Raw genomic sequence first — 21721 nt, 5'->3', positions numbered from 1 at the left:
GCTTATATCCAATCCATCTCACAAAATCCAAAGGTTTAACCAATACACACCAGACTTCTTAGAGTAAAGAGGTGTTTTCAGAGGACTAACTCACATAAGAAAACGAACTATAATGTATTCATACTTGTACCATAAACATTTTTCCTAAGCATCACCCAGAGGTGCTTATAAAAATGCAGATTCTTTGGCCAACTTATCACTGAATTGGTCAGAATATAGCCCAGATATGCACTCTATTGTCAAGAACTGGAAATGAGCAGCAAAGGGATTAAAAGAAATTTCCCAAACTCTCTCCTCTCCCCTCTCCATGCCTTTGTCAGCCTGAATCCCAGCCCCTCTGATGCCTCTCCTCCTTCTACCTCACAGAGCTGAAAATGTTGTTCAGCTTGATGTAATCATGATAACTATAATCATACAAATTGCATATTCCACGCAGCGTGGTGCCGCACAGAGAATTGATGGCCTTGTGCAGGGCAGTCATGTATCAAAGCTGCGGGACCTGTGTAGAATTCAGGAAATGCCAGTGCTCTCCTTCAGTTTATGTTCCCTGTAACCTTGCGGTCTCTCTCAGTTGGTGTACCAGAGAGCAGGTAATCCATCAAAAGAGAAACATCATAAACTACCCCTCGTCCTCCAAAGTACCTTTTTCCTCCCCTCCACCTTCTGATTTCAAAATCAAAGTTGGAAAGAGTTTTGAAGTACTGTGGAATGCTCAGGGCTCTCAGAATCCCAGAGTTTAGGTGCTCAGCCTGTCCCAATTGAGTTTTTATCTCTTTGGAGAGATTTCTGCTCTCAAGACACTGGACTGTTCCAGAGAGCAATCATGAATTCCACAGAAATTGCATCGCAGGTAAGGATGCTTTTCTAGCAGATTGTCAAGTAGTCTGGTTCAACTCACAAGACCTGTGCTCCAGTCTGAATATGCCAGCACTTTGGCACAGTAGCTTTATATATGTGAGTGCGGGAGTGTATGTATTGATCTTTTCTTTGTCCTTTGGAAAGGGGAACGGTAAGGTCCCAAAGAGACATACAGGAAAAAAAAGGGAGCATCTATCATAGAAATATGAAAATTGAAACAATTTCTGGTGTTCTTAGCAGTTTGCAGCAGGCACAAACCTCATTATTTATGCAGCTATTTATTGGCTTCCCAGTGATCCTCAGAGCAGGACCCATCACTGCCCAGGGACACAGAATTCTGTAGTTTTTGAAAGCAATAGAGACCCTTATAAGTTTATTTGGATATAAAGCCCAACCATTTTACTGGAAGTGTTTCCATTTTTTATGCATGTTGAATCTTCTAATAGACTGTCTCATGTTCTCTGCTCTCTTTAATTCAATATTCTATCACTTTCATTTTCTAGGTCATTCTCAAAGAAAGTAAAATTATTATGCTATGCTTGATGTATAACAATCAAAATGGGCATTGAACACTCATATCCTAACATACCTTCAGCTTAGTATTTGTGGACCAAAGATTGGTTTTTTGTTTGTTTTATTGGAAATAATTGACATATATCTTTGTATAAGGTGTACAGCATGATGCTCTGATTTATATATACTGTGAAATGATTACCATGAGAGAGATTCAGCTAACATCCATCTTCTCAGATAGATACAATAAGAAGAAAAGAAGGTTTAAAGAAGGAAAAGAAATTCTCCTTGTGAGGAGAACTATTATACTCTTAACAACTTTCCTCTATATCAGATAGAGGGGTTAACAATAGTTATATCATGACGTACATTATATCCCGAGCACTTGTTTATCTTATACCTGGAAATTTGCAACTTCTGACTACCTTCCTCCAATTCCCTCCACCCCTACCCTCTGCCACCCGTAAACACTTAAATCTGATCTTTTTTTCCCCTGTAAGTTTGGTTAGGGTTTTGCTTTTAGATTCTACATATAAGTGAAATCATATAGTATTTGTTTTTCTCTGTCTGACTTATTTCACTTGTCATAATGCCTTCAAGTTCCATCCATGTCAACTGGAGGGTGTTATGCTGAGTGAAGTAAGTCAATCGGAGAAAGACAAACATTATATGGTCTCATTCATTTGGGGAATATAAAAAAATAGTAAAAGGGATTAAAGGGAAAGGAGAGAAAATGAGTGGGAAATATCAGTGAGGGAGACAGAGCATGAGAGACTCCTAACTCTGGGAAACAAACAAGGGGTGGTGGAAGGGGAGGTGAAGGGTGATGGGGTGACTGGGTGACGGGCACTGAGGGGGGCACTTGACGGGATGAGCACTGGGTGTTATGCTATATGTTGGCAAGTTGAACTCCAATTAAAAAAAAGTTCCATCCATGGCGTTGCAAATGATAAGATTTTCTTGCATTTTTAGTGGCTGAATAATACTCCATAATACCACAACTTCTTTATCCATTCACCCATTAATGGACACTTAGTTTGTTTCCATGTTGGCTCTCGTAAATAACGCTGCTACTATGAAGATAGGGGTGCGGAGATCTTTTTGAATTAGTGTTTTTGTTTCATTTGAATGTATTTCCAAATGTGGAATTTCCAGAGTTCTGTTTTTGATTTTTTTGAGGATCCTCCATACTGTTTTCTAGAGTGGCTGCACCAATTTACATTCTCACCAATAGTGCACAAGGGTTCCTTTTTCTCCACATTCACACCAACATTTGTCATCTCTTGTCTTTTTGATCATGAGCATTCTAATAGGCATGAGGTGACATCTTACTGTTTCAATTTGCATCTCCCTAGTGACTACTGATGCTGAGAATCCAAACATTGATTTTATTGGTCATTTGTCAAAATGGATGAAGTCCTTATTCCATCGTCACCCTCCTAAGAAAACCAATGATACCATTTTATATGAAAGCAATGCAAACCAAGGAAAATTTTAGTTTATTACGGAAACAAATCTATTTATCAACTCTGTTGAGAGGACACTATCTTATAGTTAACACATTTTAATTCTACACTATATATAATTTACATATGAGGTATATTTAATATTTTAAAAATGTATGGGCACGTTTTTCTCCCAATAGAAACTAATCATCCCTGCTTTTAAAAGACACAAGTGACCCTCCCCCAAAGCAACTCTTTTATTCCCTATCCAGAGGTAGCCCATTACTTTTCTTTTGATAGTTTTATCATGTATGTCAATATTACTAAGTAATATAGTATCTTATTTTATGTTTTTTAAATTTATATAAACGAAATCATGAACTCATTTTTCCATTTACTTAATATAATTTGTGACATTCATTTACTTGATAGAATAAACTGTATTTTCACTGCTGAATACTAGTTTATTGTACAAATATCACACTTTTTATTCAATTTTTAGTTAGTGGACATTTAAAGTGCCTCGAGTTTTTTTTTGGTTTTTGTTATTAAAAATTGGTTAGGAAAAAAAAAAATTGGTTAGGGGGCTTGTGGGTGGCTCAATGGTTGAGCGTCTGCCTTTGACTCAGGTCATGATCCGGGGTTCTGGGATGGAGTCCCACCTCGGGCTCCCCATGGGGACTCTGCTTCTCCCTCTGCCTATGTCTCTGCCTCTCTCTCTGTGTATCTCATGAGTAAATAAACAAAATCTTTTAAAAAATAATTAATAAAATTAAAAAATTATTTGTTCTTTTCATAATTGTTCCATGTAAATAAAACCTAGATTTTAATGAATTGTTATTCCTCAAGGGAATTGACTACACTGTCAATAGCTTGATGACTCTTAGGAAGTAGGCCATGGATATCTCTTCAGCTTTGATTGGGGGAATTTTCATGGAGTTTTGTGAGGCAGGTCCCTTTTCTTTTCCGCCCCCATTTTTGCAGTCAGGACACAGCTTCTCATTCTCAACTATCATCTCTGCTTCACTCAGAATTCCCAACACAATAAAAAACAAAACAAAACAAAACAAACAAACAAACAAAACCTCATTTCATATAAGAAATGAGAGCATGTCCTGGCAATCATAAAGAAAACAGTAAGGAATTCTGTTCTCTCTACTACTTATTATCTCATATTGAGTACATTAAGATACGTGTTTTTACTTGAAATATTTGTGAAACTTGTTGACAAATTTCTGCTTAGAAAACTTCTGTCAATGTAAGTTCCTCAGCACCATGCATCCATTTCTGATTTATTTAGCCTGTGCTCCTCTCTTGGGTGTCTGCTGCATCTCCATGTGGCTCATCTGCCTTTCCTCCCTTGGCTACTGAGCTTTACGGACCATTTCAAGAATTTTATTACTACTGCAAGGATGGAACATATTGCTTTATCAGTCACCCTCTCAGTCAGACAACACTATTACTTGTCTAGTCCCTGCACTACTGAATCTCACAGATGAGATGGTAATAGGATGCTCTCCATCCTCCTCCCACCACATTTCACCAGGAAGAAATAGAGTCCTCACACCTGAACATTTCATATATAGTTCTATTTACCCTGATCTTAATGGTTCATAAAAGGCTGTGGAACCTGATTACTGGTTACCAATCCTGTCTTCGCTATGAATTCTTAATCAAATTAGTTAACCTAATGCTGCTTCAAATTGCTTATCTGGAAAATAGAATATAAAATAATACTGCATCGATACTGTTAATTTTTTTGCCAAGAACTACTCAATTATGTCCTTGTACTGAGAAAGCAGCCAGTGGTGATTAAGTTCACCAAATGAGCACATCTATGTTCCAATAAAACTTTACTTCTGAAAACAAGCAATGGACCAGATTTGGCTCACAAGCCATAATTTGCTGTCTCCCAATCTAACTGACCTAGTATAGGAAAAGCTGGGCGGCTTATAAAGAAGTGCAATGGTTAGTTTGATTTTTTCTCAGATTCATGAGTCTTCTAATTTTTCTTTTTTGAAGTTTTTTGTATGTTAGTGAAATGAGAAGTATTATGAAGCATACACCTCCAAATATCAAGCAATCAACATAAAAATAATGTCTATTATACCATAATATGGTTGTATTGGTGGATGAGATACCGTACAAAGTTTTCATTGCACAGGAAAACCAAAATAGCAAAATATTTTCGGATTTTTGCCTTCCAAAACCTCTGAAATAATATAGCTTATTTAGATGATTGATTTAGATATCCTACTCATACATTCAAAGCATGACATTATAAATCACATCTTTTCATTTGAAAGGAGTAAATGATATTCCTATTTTGATGTGATTTATTATTCTGAGGTTGAACACAATGTGACTTTAATCTGTAAAGTGTGAAGGTGTATTAGAATGTGTTATTAAAGTCACAAAAGTTGGCTATAGCTATTATTTGGTTCTTTGAAAAACAGCAACAGTTTGGTTTTTTTTTAGATGCTTTAAGTTAGTATTGATTTTAAAGCTGCGATAACATAGGCCATCATAAGACGTGCTATACTGATGGATCCATCTAGTAACAAGTTTACCCTTTCATTTTAGTAAGAAGTGGCTTTGGGGCAGAGAACTGGTTTTAACAGCTTTGTTCTTCTTCATGACAAGAATTGGGTGTAGATCTAAAGAAAGAAAAATCACTTGGCAGATGTTGAAACTCTACAAACATGTATTTGGAGAAAATAAAAGCTGATCATCTCATTACAACCATTTTTATACATTTTCATGGAAATTACTACTAGTTCAGAAAAGTCACGTCTTATTATTTCACTTGTATTTGCATTCAATCTCCAGATATCCCTTGTTCAGCAGCTTATTTAGTTTTCCTAATCATATTTACGGCAGATCATGTGTATTCTTTGTTTTCTTGGTATTTGTAAACTGTACCAGATTTTGCATGTATATCTAGATTTTGATTTATTTGATCGTTTTTTTGAGATACGACTGACATTTTAAATTATATTAACTTCAGGTGTATAACACAATGTTTCATAATCATATATACTGCAAAATGATCACCACTATGTCTAGTTAACATTCACTATGTGATTACAAATTTTTTCTTCTGATGAGATCTTTTAAGATCCAATTTCTAAGCAACTTTCGAATATGCAATACAGTAATTAAATATAGTAACTATGCTGTACATTACATCCTAGCACTTATTTATTTTATAACTAGAAGTGTTAATCTTTTGACCGTTTTCACCCATTTTGCTCAATCTCTGCCTCTGGCAATCACCAAACTATTCTCTATATCTATAATTTCAGAGGTTTTTTTGTTTTTGCTTTGTTCTGACTTTAGATTCCACATATAAGTGATATTATACAGTACTTATCTTTTTCTGTCTGATTTATTTCATTCAGCATAACACCCTTGAGGTCTGTTGATGTTGTTGCAAATGGCAAGATTTCATTCTTTTTTATAGCTGAATAATATCCCATCACATATATTCTATATCTAGATATATAAGTATATATTTATAGATGTATAAAATAGTTATATTTAGATATATGAATCTAGATATATATATAAAATCACATTTTCTTTATGCATTCATCCATCAATGGACACTTAGGCTATTTCAACATCTTGGCTATTGTAAATAATGCCGCAATAAACCTGGGAGTGTAGATAATTTTTAAAAGTAGTTTTCCATTTCCTTTGTATAAATGCCCAGAATTGGAACTATTGAATCATATGATAGTTTTATTTTTATTTTTTTGAGAAACTTCCATATGGTTCTCCACAGTGACTACATCAATTTACATTCCCACCAACAGTGCATAAGACTTCCTTCCCTCTTCTCCATATTCTTGCCAAAACTTATTATTTCTTGTCCTTTTTATAATAGCAATTCTAATAAGTGTGAGGTAATATCTCATTGTGGTTTTTATTTGCATTTCCCTGATGATTGGTGATGTTAAGCACCTTTACATTGGCCATCTGTATATCTTCTTTGGGAAAATGTCTATTCAGATCCTCCGGCCATTTGTTAAAGTGTATTATTTGTTTGTTTGTTGGTGTTGTTATTGAGTTGTTTTATTTTTATATTTTTGGTATTAACCTCTTGATAGATATATCATTTGCAAATATTTTCTTCCATTCAGTATGTTGCTTTTTCATTTTGTTGATGGTTTCCTTTGCTTTATAGAAGCTTTTTGGTTTGATTGAGCTCCACCTGCTTATTTTTGCTTTTGTTCCCTTTGCTTTTGGTGTCAAATCCAAAAACGTATTGCCAAGATTGATGTCAAGGAGCTTATTGCCTGTTTTCTTCTAGGAATTTTATGGTTTCAGTCTTACACTCCTGTTTAATTCATTTTGAGTTGATTTCTGTGTATGGTATATGCTATTTATTTATGTTTATTTTTAATTTTATCCATGTCTATTACATAAATGATTTTGAATGACTTACAAATCTGTTGTTTTTTAATTTTTAGTTTTCTATTGAGATATAATTGACAGGCAACATCGTATAAGTCTAAGTGCACAATGTGCTGATTTGATACATTTATAGATTGCAATATGATTATTACCATAATGTTAGCCAACACCTCTATCACATCATATAATTATAATTTCTTTTTCTATTGTTTTTTAAAACAAACTCTTATTAAATATCATGGCACACAAGCCATTGTGCTTATAAAAATTAAATGTAGGAGGAAGACAAAAAAAGAAATAATTCTTTCAGAAACTTGGCCACAGTTATTATTATATTTGAACACTCAATTTTGTTTTGAACATGGTGGGAATCAAAGCAGAAATGGAACCATGGTGGTTTATGTGTTTCTCACTAGAAGATAAAAAGAAATACCAAGTTCTATAGAATAGATACATTTTCTTAGAATTATATACTAAGAGAACTTTGACAGGTATTTTCAGAAGATGAAAAATAAATGTCTAAGTTTTAACTCTTTCTTACTCGATCTTACTAAAAGCCAAGAAAAAGTATAAGCACATAATTCAGTGGACTGTGAGCTCAATCAATAAAGTCTAGATATGTTTTCTGCTTATCTGAAATGATTCAAGGATACAACTTGGAAAATAAAACAAGATAAATCAATGGATAATAGTCTTCATAGCTTTTACTTAATATACCTAATTCATAAATTCTTTCCTATATATCAGTGATGAGCACCTTGCCAAATGTGGATAAATTTATTATCACTGTACGATTATATAGTCTTTCTTGTGTTAAAAATCCAGAATTAGGGACACCTGGGTGGCTCAGCAGTTGAGCATCTGTCTTTGGCTCAGGGCGTGATCCCGGATTCCTGGGATCGAGTCCCACATGGGGCTCCCTACAGGGAGCCTGCTTCTCCCTCTGCCTATGTCTCTGCCTCTCTCTGTGTGTCTCCCATGAATAAATAAATAAAATCTTTTAAAAAATCCAGAATTATCTTTGTGTAACACAGTGACTTAAAACTATTAAACTTAAGTCCATTAAATGTGTTTACAGTTTGTGTGTGTGTGTGTGTGTGTGTGTGTGTAAATGCCAGGAACTCTTGAAAATAAAGCCAGAGTCTAAATTTTTGTCAGCTAAAATATCTTCTGTGACAAGGAGAATCTTTTCTCAGAAATTTGAAGAAGACTTTTATCATAAGCCAATCCCTCAGATTTATTTTAGGAGTTCCAATCCATGATACTATGCAATATATCTATTATATACATTTTTTGGGGGTGTCTGGGATAATACTAGACTAATATAAGATCCTTTGTACCCAAAGAATAAAAATTTCTTAATAAAGTGGACAGCTAAAAAAAGCATGATTTTTACCACATTGCTAAGGATCTGAGGTTCTGCTTGTCTTTGCTTATGTTTAAAATAACAAGCCCTGAGGCACTTACCTGGGTGGTTCAGTCAGTCAAGAGTGCCTTCAGCTCAGTTCCTGATCCCAGGATCCTGAAATCAAGCCTTGCATTGGACTCTGCTCAGTGAAGACTCTGCTACTCCCCGTGCTTGTGCTCTCTCTCTCTGTCAAATAAATAAATAAAAAAATAAAATCTTTAAAAATATAAAATAAAGTAAAATAAAATAAAATAACAATCCCTTTGTCTGGTTAATGGCATACAAAGATCCAGTCATCAATGAATTTTACACATCATGCTGGTTTCAGCTTTACTTCCAAGGAAACAGTCAACAACTCTTTCTCTCTCTCTCTCTCTCTCTCTTTCTTTAAAGTAGGCTCCATGCCCACTGTGAAGCCCAACCCAAGGCTTGAACTTATGACACTGAGATCAAGACCTGAGCTGAGATCAAGCATAGAACACTTAAGTGATTGAACCACCCTGGTGCCCCAGAAATAGTCAACAACTCTTAAACTTAGCAGGTATCATTGTGCAGTTGAGCTTGATAATCTCAGGAAATGTACTTTAAAGGGAGTTGAACTGGACTTTCCTATTTTATCCCTAGTTAGAGAAGTCATTATGTACCATTTCTGCTTGTTACTATTATTCCCATTTCAAAGGAAAGGACAATGATACTGTCCTCTGCAGGTGCTGTTTTGGCATCTCTTGCCTCCACAATTTACGGTATAATTTTTAGTGCCTTGTGTCATGTAGCCAAACATTATATAACTACTGTTAATTTCAACTACTCTTATAAAATTATTTTTCTGCTTACCTAGTAGATTCCCTCTATTTTGTATTTTCTTCTTTGTCATCTTTTGGATTGTTTATGGCATTAAATGAGGACTGCTCAGGTAAATTAGAGAAAAGGACTTATTCGTTTAGTCTTCATTTATCCTTTCCTCCCTCTCATTAATGTCAGCAGCTGACACTGACTGAACACCTAGTAGGGGTCACCTCTGTGTTTAAGTGCTTTATAAATAACTAACTCTTTTTAACAGGAGATAAGAGAGTTAAATATCAGTTCTTCAGAGGGTATTTTAAATCTCATATTTGTTGTAATAGAGTGTTAGATTATATTCAAATATATTAAAATCCTTTTTAAAAACATTGTTTAGAGAGGCTATTAAATAGCAGAGAAACAATGAACAAAACATTACCTTGTAAATTTGTCTTTGATTGAAAAGAGATGAAACTGCTCAAGTTAGTTTGTAATTTGATGATGAAAGTAGACTTTTCTTATCAGAAAACAAAAATAACAAGTTTAGACCTTGATTTTATTTAAATGGAAAAAGAGACACAAGTGCCATATTCTGAACTATTTCTAATTTGCATATGAACGTTCCAAAAGTAAGATGAGGGAAGTGACATCCTTAAACCAGGTGACATTTTCTTTTAGAAAACCTCTTGATTGAAGATCAAAGCTATCTCCAAATAATATGATTTAAAATAGTTTGCAGCAACAAAGTATTTTCATAATTATTAAGTAGTTCCTATATTTCCGTAGTACTTGTTACTTCAAATCATTTCCTCAAAAAAAAAATCATTTCCTCAAATATCATTCATAAATACGTCTTATCTATATCTATAATCTCTTATCTATATATAATCTTATAGATCTTATTTATAAGATAGATTTTATTGTTCCTATTTAAAGGAAAGAAAATTCAAGCTTTACAAAAGCAAGTGATTTATTTGAAGGGAAAGGGTATATGGTGGAACATAGTACTGGTAGTAGGACTTCAGTCCCGAATACTCTGAGTTCAGATTTCCAGAACACTACAACTGCCTTTCAGTCGGTACCTACATTTGCTCAATTCATGAATTTGCAATTTTTTGAAGCAAAAGCAAATCATTAAATAAATATTTACTTTAATGTAGAAACGATGTTAAAATTTAAATTAAGCATTAAGTGGCACTGATTGATTTAAATGAAAACATCATAACTTGTACTTAGATGTTTCTATTTTTAAAAGAAAGTTCTTTCTCCTCCTATGTACTTCATTTTCATGTTGTGAGTTGTTTGTAAAATAATAATGTTAGAGATCAAGGGAGAAAAATGAGTTTCCTCTCTCCTACCAATAACTTGTAGTAATGGAAATATAGAAGATTACCCTCTGATAGTTAAATTAGAAAAATCAATGAACCTAATGAATGAGCTGTCTGGCTTCAAATGGTTTCTGGCTAACGGCCTTATAAACTTCCATAAAATTATCTACGAGATTCAGAAAAAAAAGATGTAAATTTGCGAGACCTAAATATTAACACTATCATACAATATATTACTGGTATATGAGAAGACTGTCTACTAAATATAAGCTAGGAGGAACTAGATGAAGGGTGGGAAGTGGTTTTCTTTCTGTATATTGCTCCATGAAATGTAATGATATTCTCCAGCTGAAAGAGCACGAGAAAACATGCTTTTCATTAATACATGGCTTCTTGCTCAGAAAGCTAAGGTCTATTCCAACAGAAAACTGCACAGCCATTACTGCTAAATGGCAGTGATTGTAGTTTTTTACATAATCCTCTACATGGCATGTCAGAATAGTTGGTGTAATCAGGGGAAAAATCCTACTAAGAGTATGAGGCTTCCTGGAGGAAGTAGCTGCTAAATATGAATATTTAATTGGGAAATGGGAATAGTCATCTGTCCTCATGTTGCTGAGAAAGGGTTTTAACCAGTACTCAAATCCTCATCCCCACGTCTGCTTTGCAAACATAGGTTTGAGACTATTCCCCATTATCAGAGGAAGAATCAATATTCCAAATACCACCGGTGAACAAAATAGGAACTCTGAAGGAAAATTGCACCATGAAAGACAGGGTTCTCCAAAACAAACAGACCAAAAAATGAGCAACTTACTGATATGAATTATTTCCTGGAATGGCTCATCTACTCCTAACTTTGAAAACTGGGGCAAATGGCTGACTATTCTATGCCTCAGTTTTCTCATCTGTAAAAGGAGGACAATAATTTTTCTACTTCATGGCTTTGCTCTTTGGATTGAAGGGGCTAACACACAGGATTAGAGCCATCATAAACCCTCAATGCATGCTCTCCTGCTCTCCCACTCACACCTATTTATTCTCATGAGACAACAAAGTAGAAAACCGTTTATGATGTTCCATATGATACTAAAAGATGTAGCCACTCTAGGAAAAGAAGCCAGGATCTATAAGCAGAAGCAGCTATGATAGAAAGATAATGGAGGAACACGCAAAAAAAAAAAAAAAAAAAAAAAAAAAAAGAGAGAGAAAGATTAAAGCTACATAAGTAAAAATTGAAGGAGCTTTCACACTGTCTCAACAGAATTAAAATAATCCAACAAGATAGGAAAGAGAAAAATTAATAATGTGGGAACTGAATCAGATATTAAGCTCATGTCAATTTAATTTAATTTTTATGTATTGAATATGTACTAGAGGCCTAGCATTTACCAAACTATAGGAATAAACTGGAAAAAAAAATGTGGATTAGAGATAGTCCCTGCCTTCAGGGAAACCAATCTCTCTCTCTTCCTTTCTCCCTCTCTCTCTTTCCCACTCTCCTTCTCTCTCTTTCCTCCCCTCCAACTCCCCATCCTTCCTAATCTACCCACCTAAGTAGAGGTAGAGTGATGGGTTCAGGGGTTGGCCAAAGACTCAGGTTAGTTCCATCAGAAGAAATTACACAGGCTATAAGGAAAGAACATAGTTCTCACTGATTTTGAACCTGAGAAAATTCGAGGCTGCATTTATAATCACAAGGAGAGAAGCTTTCTGAGTGTGAAGCAAACAAAAGATGGAGAAAAACAAACCCAAAGAAACAAAACAAGAACAATCAAGATATCCTGGATGACATCGTTTGAGTTTCTAGATCAGTCCTGTCTGAACTCCTCCAGACATTTTCAGTTACATGAAACCAGATCATCTCTTTCTGATTAAGCCAGTTTGCATTGTTTTTGTTTGTTTGTTTGTTTGTTTGTTTTCCACTGGCAACTGAAAGAGTGATAGTGATGCACCATAGTTAGGCATTTCCAAGACCATTAGATTTGGACAAACATTATTCAAAGAGACAAATAAAACATCTGATGTAAAATATAAACCAACCAGTCTTAAAAATCCAAATGGGGAAAAATGCAAAGAGTTGATAGATTATGAAGATGTGGTAAGATATTGAATTAATAATGTTAGGATTCTTTAAAGGTAATCCAAAATTGCTATTTGTTCATTATCCACCAATCATTAATTTATTGAAGAGAAATCTTAAAAATTTTCTTCATACTCTGAGAAAGAAGACTTCAGATTAGGGCCAATTTATCAGGATTTATTTATCTCAGAGTGCATGCATCCTGCTGAATCTAACTGGCTCGTTCTCTAACAAGCTACACTTCTCCACTGTCTAGCAAGCTGGATTTCCCTCAGGGGAAACGCTTTTGAACGTGTACCTATCCCCGCCTCCAGAACCATCCAAACACTGCCAGGCTGTGATATTATGAAGACCATGAGTAGAGACCGGCAGAACCAAGCCGTGTACAATTGATTGGTACAAATGGTTTCAAATATACAATGGGGCTTAAAGTTTAAAGAGAAATAATAAGTTGATCACCTTCATAAGCAGAAGCAGTGAGACTCCATGACAAGAATTTGAAGGTATCAGAAATCTCTTTCTTAAACATGGAATTTTTATATTGATGGTCCATTATTCTGAAACTTTTAAGTCCTCTAATAAGATGCAAATGATTTGGGGAGATACAGCAGTTCAGTTTAGTATAGAAAGACTGGTAGATACACCAGACACTTTGCTAGGCTCTGGGGATAGGGACCAAGGAGACAGGGAGCCTGAGGGAGAGAGGCGTGGTGTGGCAGACAGGTTGGCCAACATCACCCATTGTTTAGATTACACTGACCAGAGCACAGGACCAAGGTAAGAATGAGACCAACAAGGAAGGACATGGAGCCCAAGGAGGGGACAGATCAAGGGAAAGTGACCCATCGACAGCAGAGTTTTGCTGAGAGCTGGTTTTACGTGGTAAAAAAAGATTCTTCGAAGCATTATGCATTTCTTCCCTGTGATATATTGAGGAAAATTTTCCAACAAAGATTTCTCTGCCTCTGATTCTGTCTTCATGTAAGGAGAGCCCTCCATGTTGCCTAATTTTCCTTTCATTTATCCTGCAAATATGTATTAGGCATTGCTATATGGAAGTCAAAATATGCTGGGTTTCTAAACAAAGATACAGAGTCAGAAAACAATTTTCATTGGCAAAGAGCAAAATATGGTTGAAAAACTGCCCTTGGGTAAATATAGTTTGAAATAAAATTATTCCTCTGGAGAACCTACAAGGTAAACTCAGCTTTCACTCACAACAGCATAACTGTTTATTTTAACCGAAACTCTTGCTTATTCCATTCAACATTATAGATCTAATCTAGGTTAAATTTCAAAAAGTCTCATTACATTCTCTATCAGTCTTAAACAATTTTTAAAGGTAAAAATTGTTTTATCAGGGATAGCTATCAATTCCATTTTGTAGCCTGTACAAGACTTCCTAAATCTTGAGATTTTTATAGATGAAAAGACACTAATGCTTACTGACTGCCTACTAAGGGCCGAGCAGTGTGCTGCTGGGGGATTTTTATAGAATTTTTCACAATATGCTTTATGTTTTCCCATATTTGAAAATATTACTCCAATGTTAGCACAAATTAAATATGATATAGCCCATGAATTTGTGTTCTCTTTTTTTGTTCAACAGGGAATGAGAAAAGAAAGCATCAAGGGTACACCAGCCTGAGAGTAAATCTACTTACTAGTTAGTAATCTTGGGCACATTTGATAAACCTGCTTTACAAATCTGCACTGTGGGCTTGATAATCTCTACCTTATACAATTACCGTGAGGATTATTTCAGATATGCAAAGTCCTAACAGAGCAACTGCCACAAAATATTTTTCACAGAAGGTTTTATCTTGGTGGAAGAACAAATACTTCTACTTTTAAAATATTTAATTTTCATAATCTAGAGGCTTGCACAAGTCTTATGCAGAAACCTTTTCAGCCCTCTGGCTCCTGGGAACTATATTTAAATTATTGAAGTCTTCCATTTAGTTATGAACTTGCAATGCCCTTTCTTCCCTTAGAAAGCAGGCACACTTCAGCATTTATTTTGGGTCTCAATATGTTTGATATATATATATATATATATATATATATATATATATATGCCATATTTGATTTTGCTGACATGTTTACATTTCAAGATCATAGAAAATGGTTGTTTCAGATGATTTTAGTTTGTGGTATTTTGTTTAAATCCCCGAAGGAGCGGGAGAACCTTTATGAAAACCCAAATTTTTATTTGTCTTTTAACTTTGGCAAGAGAAAGAAAATCAAGTCTGGAAATAATAAAAATTTAGGGCTGATATATTGCCAAAATAAGGAAGGGATGAGTCACAAAAGAAAAAAGAAAGTTTGAACAGGCTACATATTTAATAACATTAAAGAGTTATTACTTTAATGTGTGATTACGGGTATTATGTTTATGTTAAAGGAAATAATCCTTATCTTTAGAGACTAAAAAGAAAACAAAAAGGTTGGAAAGCACTGTTTGATTTTATGGAATTATGAACATCTTATCCAGAGTCAGGTGACCATCGTAGAACCAAATAGAGACACTAGGATTCTTAGCAACCCCTTTGGGAGCTGGAGGGAAGCATTCTGGGTAGAATCAGAGATTGAGTCACTCTGAAAACAAAAGTGATGGCAGAAATAGCCTTGAAGTAAAAGGAGACATCTTTTTTTTTTTTTTTTAAATACTCAGAAAATGTTCCTCATCTGTTTTTTCTTTTCTCCTGTGAGCAATCTCCCTCTCCCTAGCTACATCATGAGTCCTGATGATGAGTCTTCTCAACCTAACCTCCAACTTGTCTATCTTCTCAACTCACTGCTCCAGATAAAGGCACAAATCTTCTGCTCCTACCACTTTCTGCAAAACTTCAAGAATCATTTCACTTTCCCCAACTCCTGCTTGCTCTCAGTTCTTCTGCAATGCTTTGCTCTAATAGATCTCAGGGAACACACAGTTATCTTAAATCTCTTTCTCTACCTGTTCTTCTTGTGCTGCCTTGTCAGTTATTGAATGACCACCCACCCAGCTCTATCTTTTCTCATCCAGAAGAGTGTCTCAGATGCACTCCTTTTACTACTGTTATTATCTTTTTCTTGAGATATTGAGGTGTTCTTAATAAATCATCCTATCTCCAATATTTCCCCCAATTAATCTATCCTTTTACTGTTGAAGCAATGAAAATGTGCTTTTACAAAATGTCATTCTCTGAGTCATACTTCATGTAGTTCTTCTTGATCCATTGGGGAAAAAATCGAATTTCCTTATGCTAAAGTATTTATATAGGTATTATCTGTTTATCATATACCATACTTGTTATACTATAATCTTATGAGCACAGCAACCTTGCATATGTATTTCACTGCTGTAATCCCAACACCTAAACAATGTCTGTCATATAGTCATCTCTTATTAAATACATATTAAGTAAATAGTAACAATAATAATAATAATAATAAAAGCTCCGTTTTTCGAGTGTTTATTATGGGTCAGGTACTACACTGAATATATTACATGTAAAATCTCATTCAAAGCTCAAAATAACTATGTAAGGGAGGGACTTTTATTATCCCCATTTTACATATGAGAAGACTGAGGCACAGAGAGGTTAATCAATTTGCCCGTGTCTATAAGGCTACCTTATAGAGATTGATGCATTGATTGATTCATCAATCAGTTGTTGAATTGCATTGATTCATCTGACGCATCGGCAAACATTTACAAAGCATTTACTAGCCAAGTACTTTTCGTTATTGTTGTGTTGGTGATAGAGCAGTAAACAAAACACACAAAGCTCCTACTTTCATGGAAGCTGGAGTGTTGGGGTGGACAAGGCAGAGGGAAAATAAGGGCAAAAGATAATGGGCTCTGTGGACCATGGAAATTCAATATTTTAAGTCCCACTCACAGGTACTTATTTAAAATAGTCATAAAGAATGAATCCAAGAAAAGTATGATTAGCAGGAAGCAAGTATTGCAATCCATCAGAAACAACTGAGATCAATGAAGCCATTCATTTGCAGCTTAACAAATGGATTTCATTCATGTATTCTTTTGTGCAGACTCTGTGAGAGAGGGCCTCAAATCATGGCAGACAAAAACTAAAAGAAAGAATTGGTCTCCAGAGCAGACCACAGCCTCTGTAGGAAGAATACAGCAACAATCAGAGAACTTTAGCTCTTCACAAATGCAATCAGGTAGCAGAGATTTGGTCTTCCTTGCTCAATCATAGGTCTCCAGAAGAGTGACACTGTTGGCTTAAAAAAAAAATAAATAAATAAGTGGACATTTAGGCAGGAAAAAAAAAGCAGACCCTGAGGAAAGAATTTGGGTGCCATAGGGAGGTGATCCTAGAAAGCATAATGAGGAAGTGGAAAAGTAAGGGAGGGTAGGGAGGCAGGAGGGGCACAAAATGTGTGTCAATGACAGGGTTACCACTAGGAGTAAATGAGTCTCACTGAGTCTTATATTGAGCACACCTCAGAATTCCAGGACCCAAAGAGCCCAGAGCTGGGTATTTTGTCCATAGGCCATAAACCCTCACTGGTTGAGAGTTGCCCCTGGGTCATTACTGCCTAGAACTTTTGTCCTTCTGCACTCATGGGGTCAGATTAATCACTCAGACACAGAATCACAAGTGCTCAAGGGGAAGCAGTAGGTGTAATGTGAACTTTCCACTAAAGCTGCAGGTGCCGTGCCCAGAATGCTGAGGGGATATGATAGGGTAGCAACTTCAGCTGTTCCAAACCAGGAAAAGGATCAGTCACCTTCATTTCTCATGCAGTCATACTCAGACACCCATAAACTAATGCTAGGGCCAATTCTATACTTTCTTAAATTTATGGAATCTCTGTAAAGGGAAGTACAGTGGGATTAAGGCTTTGGTCTATATCATACCAAGTTCTCGTCACAAATAAAAAATCCAGCAGAATTATTCTTAACATTTCATCTGCTTCTTCATGGTGAATCAACATAGAGATGTTAGGCCAAAGATAAACTTCATAGATTTGGACCGAGTTTTCTCAAAAGAAAGTGCAAAATGACCTATGTCTCTCTTTTCTCTCATCATAGTCTGTAAACTAATACCTCTTCTCAATACACTGCCCTCAATCCCTCTATACAGTTAACTAAAATTCTTTGTTCAGTGAGAGAGAATTCTGTGACTTAGAAAGTTGTCATGAAGTATAGAAGTGAATTTATATATAAAAATATATATTCATATTCTGATAATATCTTCCAAAGATAACTTTCATCATCTTGTAAAACTGAAACATTATTCTAATTTTCTCCTATTCATAGCATAATAGAAATTCCAATGGCTGTATAGTAAGTCAACAAAGTTGAAAATTTGAGTGAAATTTTCATATAAATCAGCAAGAATAAGACACTAAGATTCATTTTCAAGTTATTACTAAAGACTATAAATAATTTTCAGTTTCATAAAGAACAAATGTATACTTTTTTCTGAAAATTGGAAAATTAGCCCACTGAATATATAATTAATAAGTGATTCAGCTCATTTTCACAAATTACCCATATAATGTGCTTTGGAAATAATTAGCATTGTCTGACTAGAACTGTGCATTTTCCTTCCTGCTCACTAGTAATTCAACACACTGTATAATTATAAAGGCATTTTTCTTTTCTTTTGTATTTTTTACCTTATCCTTGCCAGCTTCATTATTTGGGTTTCATTCTTGCTAAAGCAATTATTACAGATATAGACTTATAGCTACAGCGGAGTTCCTATCACTCACTATTTGTTAGCCAAGGTTATTCTTCTATAGGGGTAATTAATGTCGAGTAATGGCTATCGAAAACTTGATGGGGAGTTTCCCTTGTCCCTGGATGGCCCTTTATCCAAGCTGTATTAAGAAAATACTATTGATATAATTCATTCCTATGTGGGAAATCTTGGTGAATTCTGTTTTCTGTTGCAAAACCAGAATTGGGCTAAGAGACCCTCTTCTGATCCCAGCAGGTGGGATGCAGACCAATGACTAAAGTTCAGAGATCCAGATATTTTGAAACTTGCATTAGTCATCTAAAGATGACGTTTGGAAATCATTTCCTGTAGCATTGACCATGGCAGTGGTGGTGTCCTATAGCAGTGGTGAGTTACTGACACAGATGGAGTAAGAATATTGGTGGTGCCAAGGATAGTATGCTCACCAGGCTATTTTTGGAAAATGGCCCTGAATGATTTTCCTTCTTCCTGAACTCCCACAATTCCAGACCTCAATTCTCGAGCCTTCCTACTGCTTTTATGATGTATTCAATATCCTTCCAATAATTTACTTTCATGCTTAAATTTATCCTAATCAATTTTTTCGCTTATAAACTAGTGCCAACGCATATATTTTATTATAATGTTAATAATAGTGGTGATTTCATAAATGTGTAAAATTTGTCTCAGTTTTCAAAGTACTTTCACATGCATGATCGTATTTTTAGCTTTATTGCAATATACATGATTGCAATATACTTATATATGTACTATGTTTATTACAATATCATTGGTATATAAAAACCTGCACATATGTAATGTATACAGTTTGATGAGTTTGCATCTCCCTGGTGATTAGGTGATTAGTGATGTTAGCACTTTTTCATATACCTGTTGATCATTTGCATGTACTCATAATGCTATCAACACAATAAATACATCCATCACTAAGCATTCCTTTGTTTTTTTTTGTGTGTGTATGTGATAAAAAAATTTAACATAAGACTCTCTTTTAAGTTTTTAAGGGTAAATGCCATTGTTACCTATAGGCACTATATAGAACAGATCTCTAGAACACTTTCATCCGACATAACTATAACTTTATATTCATTGAACAACTCCCCATTCTCCCTCCTCCAGTTTCTTGCAACCACTAATCTATTTTCTTCTATAAGTTTGACTATTTAAGATGACCATATAAGTAGAATCATAACAGTATTTGTCCTTTGGCTGTTTTATTTCGCTTACATAACATCTTTCAGGTCCAGCTATTGTTGTTGTAAGTGGTATATTTTCCTTTTATTTTATGGCTGAATACTATTTCATTGTATGCATATACCACATTTTCTTTATCCATTTGTCAATGTACATATAGCTATTAAGGGGTATGCTTAGGATACAGGACCAACATCTGTTGGGAGGAAAAAGAAAACAGGCTTTGACAGAGGAGGAAGCCAAATTGCAATGCAGGCTCAATGGAGGCTTTTGCTGACCCTGAAAGAAGTATTGAGGATGAGAGGAACCTCAGAGCTGTTGGCAATTCAAGCAAACAGAATCAAGCTTTTATACTCACATACCTCTCTGTCACTAAATGTGGGCTGCTCCAGGAAGTAGGAAGGGGATGATAGTTAGCATCCTAGAAGCTGTGCTAATAAATCATTATTTCTGAATAGCCTTCTAGGTATTGCATAGTAGTGTCCACCAGAGAATGTGTCAGCTGTTGCTGAGTGGAATAGTCAAGGTCTAGGAATTGACCATTGGATTAAGTTCGGTAGAAATTACTGGTATACTCTTTTTCTTCAAGATGGATGCTCGACCATAATGTGTAAGTTTCAGGACACATGAAATGTGTAGATATACGTCTTCATATAACTGAAGAAATTGCTCCCCAGATTTCCTCTTTGGCTCACTGGATCAAAAACTATTCTCTCATTGCAGCCTAGGGAATGTCACCCATTGAATTATTTTGTCCTGGCTTATCTACCACATTTCTGAGTTAGGAGTAGAGTCAGTTTCCCCTAAAACATTTGGATTGTGCAGAGGAAGTATGGAAACTTTTGTGAAAACAGGGGTAGTTGCCAAGAGAAAGGAAAGCATGTCTTCAGCAAGTTTCCACAATGCCCAGAAATGGACACTGCGTTGCTTGGTTTCTGAGGTGCCAAGTGGAATAATTTATTCTACTAATTATGCAACAGATCTTAATCTATCATTATGCTGATTTTAGACCACGCACTAGGTCTAGTGGTAAATTAGACCCACAATGTGTCTGTTGTCCTTGGTCTTATATTTCAAGAAGGAAAAGGAAATAAACAAATAAATAGGCTTATCGATTGTGGGGAGTGTGGTGGAGGAAACAAAGAAAGTAATGTAATTGGCATTAAGGTAAGCTATCACTTCAAAAATGATGACCAGAGAAAACCCTATTTAGCGGTTCTTTGGTAGACCAGAGAGAAACCTCACATAGATGGTGACATGTTTGGAAATCCGATATTATTTTTCTATATTTCTTGATAGAGAAGAGGAGAAAAGGAGGGAAGAAGAAAGATTTCTTAAATAAGGCACATTGTGAATTATCCTTCTATACTGTTGTTCTTATTATGAAGGAAATTAGAATGTATCCTATTCTACTGTCATAAAAATTTAGAAATCTTATACCTGTTCAGAGACAGTTCAGAGACAACTGCTAGATATAAAATTACTATATTTAAATGACTGTCAGTCCTCTTGAAACTCCAATCAGTCTGAGTGGTACTCAAAGCCATGCAGCCAGGAAGCAAGATGGTGGGGAGGGGAGAGGAGAGGGTTCTGCAGCTGTCTTAAGGTTGCACGCCTTCATAAAAATATCATGCAGAGCCCAGCATGAAAGAGGTATTTAGCACATGCTTATTGAAATGCATGCATATTAATACATAATTTTCTATACAAATAGTACCACCAACAAACATATTGACTCTCTACTCCGTGGAATGTTTTCCCCTACGTTTTTGTGATTAAGGAAATTGTATAATTAAAAATGATACCAATTCTTAAAGAATAAATGCATAAGCTCTGGGATGACAGAAGAATGTACAAGGAGCAGTATGTAAAATTCTTAAACTAATAAGCAATGCCCATAAAATTGCTCCTTTGGTGCTTAAAAACAACAACAACAACAACAACACACAAACTTATTGGTTTGGGGA

At 35.2% G+C, this 21721-nt stretch overlaps 1 long non-coding RNA gene across 4 annotated transcripts in view; it reads right to left on the bottom strand.

The window, feature by feature from the left end:
* The window catches only part of LOC140624701 (uncharacterized), a 360972-nt gene that overhangs the window by 26116 nt on the left and 313135 nt on the right, over positions 1-21721 (bottom strand). For all 4 annotated transcript variants that reach the window (XR_012024164.1, XR_012024160.1, XR_012024161.1 and 1 more), the window contains one exon: positions 8703-8829. This is a non-coding gene — a long non-coding RNA (uncharacterized lncRNA). The remainder of the gene's footprint in view (positions 1-8702; positions 8830-21721) is intronic.

Source organism: Canis lupus, chromosome 35 (assembly GCF_048164855.1).
Source record: "Canis lupus baileyi chromosome 35, mCanLup2.hap1, whole genome shotgun sequence".
Classification (NCBI taxonomy): Eukaryota; Metazoa; Chordata; class Mammalia; order Carnivora; family Canidae; genus Canis; species Canis lupus.
The sequence above is the reverse complement of the archived record's forward strand: the minus strand, read 5'-3'. Positions and strand labels throughout refer to the sequence as shown.